The sequence below is a fragment of the Mustela nivalis genome (genome assembly GCF_964662115.1).
Source record: "Mustela nivalis genome assembly, chromosome: 14".
Classification (NCBI taxonomy): Eukaryota; Metazoa; Chordata; class Mammalia; order Carnivora; family Mustelidae; genus Mustela; species Mustela nivalis.
In genome coordinates, this window is record NC_139033.1 from 68082244 (window position 1) to 68085072 (window position 2829).

The window sequence follows — 2829 nt, forward strand, 5'->3', positions numbered from 1 at the left end:
TTTCTGCCATTGTTGATCTCTGGGTTGTATCGTCTTCTCAGCTTTTTCATTATTTGTGTAACCAGTTTCCAGTTTAATTCCTTCCATTAAAAAACACACTCACCATGGTTTCCATTTTTCTGTTATTTCATTATAGCACATATATATGCATGAAACAGAAGCAAATACTTCCTTAACAATATTCCTTTCACTGTGTGTAATGACTCTGATATTTCCTATTCTATCTCACCTTTTTTTTTTTTTTTAAGTAATTTCCATAACCAATGTGGAGCCCAAGATGGGGCTTGAGCTAATGGCCCTGGGATCAAGACCTGAGCTGAGACCAAGAGTCAGATACTTAACCAGCTAAACCACCTAGGTGCTCCTATTTTATTTCACTTTTTAAAATGCCAATCACAACTCTATAAATGGAATTCATATCTCGTTGATGGGTTGTGTCTTGCTAATGGAGATTTGAAAAACACTGCTTTAGAGACCATATTTATTTTTACTTTTTAAAAGTCTGGTTTACTGACTCATATACACAGAAAATTCACCTTTTTAGGAACACATTATAAGAAGTTCGAAAATTATATACAGAATACTTTCATCATCTCCCAAAGCTCCCTTGTTCTCTCTCTCTCTTTTTTTTTTTTTTAAGATTTTTATTTATTTGTTTGACAGAGAGACCACAAGTAGGCAGAGAGGCAGGCAGAGAGAGAGGGGGAAGCAGGCTCCTTGCCAAGCAGAGAGCCCGATGCGGGGCTTGATCCAAGGACCCTGAGATCATGACCTGAGTCAAAGGCAGAGGCTTAGCCCACTGAGCCACCCAGGTGCCCCCCCCCCTTGTTCTCTTTTGTAGTTAACCCCTCTCTCCATCCTGAGCCCCTAGTAAACCACCAATGTATTTTTTTTTTGTTCTTATAGTTTTATCTTTTCCAGAATGTCATATAAATAAAATCCTATCTCTTGAATCTGGTTTCTTTCCCTTAGCACAGTGCTTTTTAAAGATTTTATTTATTTATATATTTATCAGAGAGAGAGAGAGAGAGAGCACAAGCAGGCAGAGTGGCAGGCAGAGCCGGAGAGAAGCAGACTCCCTGCTGAGCAAGGAGCCCAATGTGGTACTCGATCCCACGACCCTGGGATCATAACCTGAGCTGAAGGCAGTGGCCCAACCGACTGACCTACCCAGGCTTCCCAGCACAACGCTTTTTAGATTCATTTGTGTTGTTACATGTGTATATAGTTCATTCCTTTTTATTGCTGAATGATATTCTATTATCACATTAAAGCTTATGTTAACCTGAAATGTAAATTTTACTTCTGCTATTTGTTTTGCAACCTGTTAGTCTGAAATCATGTAAAATCTTTGTGGTGGTCCTCACAGCTGGGCTCAACAGGGGTGGGAAATCATCATAGGACAACCTCAACAGTTTTCATGTTCAAAGACAAGAGAGTAATAGCTTGAGCTCTGGAGTCTTACTCTCTTGATTGAATTCTTTCTTTTAACTCTTGCTACTTCCTGATCTTGAGCAAATTACTTAACCTCCCTTAAATTATAGTTTCCTCATCTATAAAACAAGATGGTAGCAATGGTATGTGTTTCACTGAATTCTTGTGGAGATAAAATGAGATGAAATGAGTAAAGCACTTAGTGCAATGACTAGTGCCCATAAGTACTAGTAAATTAGTTTATGTCCTAGGGAAGCTGGCTGTAATTTAGCTGGTCTAAAAAGTCAGGGGAAACAGTTTTTTTTCAAGACTAACTCACTTCCTTTAAAACCCTGTCACTCACTTCTGAGCCTCTGTGAGCTGTGTCATTGCCAACCCAATGATTCGGCCTGATTCAGTCCATGAGGTCAGGAAGAAATGTCTGGGAAGCCCAAATCTGGGGACAACCCATTGACTCTGGCACCTAACATCATCAAGTTAGCTGGTCATTGAACTTGATGACCACATCAGTTAGCTGGTCATCAGTGGGACGTGAAGTCCTCATCTCCTCTATAAACTTTTCAATTTGTATTATGATGGGTCTCCAACACATGCTTAAAATGATGCAGATTGCAGGCTACAAAGGGAAGAATCCCGGATTGAAAGCCAGAACACTTTGGCATCGGGTCGGACCCACCACTTTTTACTGATGTGATTTTGAACAAGTCACTCACCATTTCTGTGCCTTGGTTTTTTCATCTGTTAATGGGTATATAATATGATTATTTCCCATAAGTCTTCCTGAATCAACCATCATTTATAATAATTTCAAAATTAAAATATTGTTACTATTTTATATAAAAGTATATTTGATCATTCAAATGTGGCAATTCAGATTTGAATTACATGAACTCTTTGTGATATGATGAGTATGATGATTATTTCTGTGAAAGCATTTGTTATTGCTTCTGTAATAAAGACTGATTGAGTTTATAAAACACTGTTCCACTGGACCCATGAATCTCAGTGTTTAATACTTACCAGGCATGCACATTCTAACAGCCTTTGTGTTCATATAATGGACCAGTGAATTCTATTTGCTGCTGAGGTTTCAATCACATCCTATAAACAAAGACAGATTGTTTTGAATTAGTGTCTGTCAGGGAAAGATGTTCAATTGTTAAATTAATTTAGTTATATGTGAGTTTTAATTATCTGGATCATACTTCTCCTTTACAAATTATATTTCTCTGTAGAATGAAATCTTTCTGAATTAGATAAATTAATTATTGACATGTTTCTATATATTTAAATCACGCTTGCAGCATAAATTGTCACTTTTAAAAGCACATTCTGGGACTTTACCAAAGCCATTGAAATGTCACTGTCCTAAAAAAGCAAAAAACTGAGGCTTGT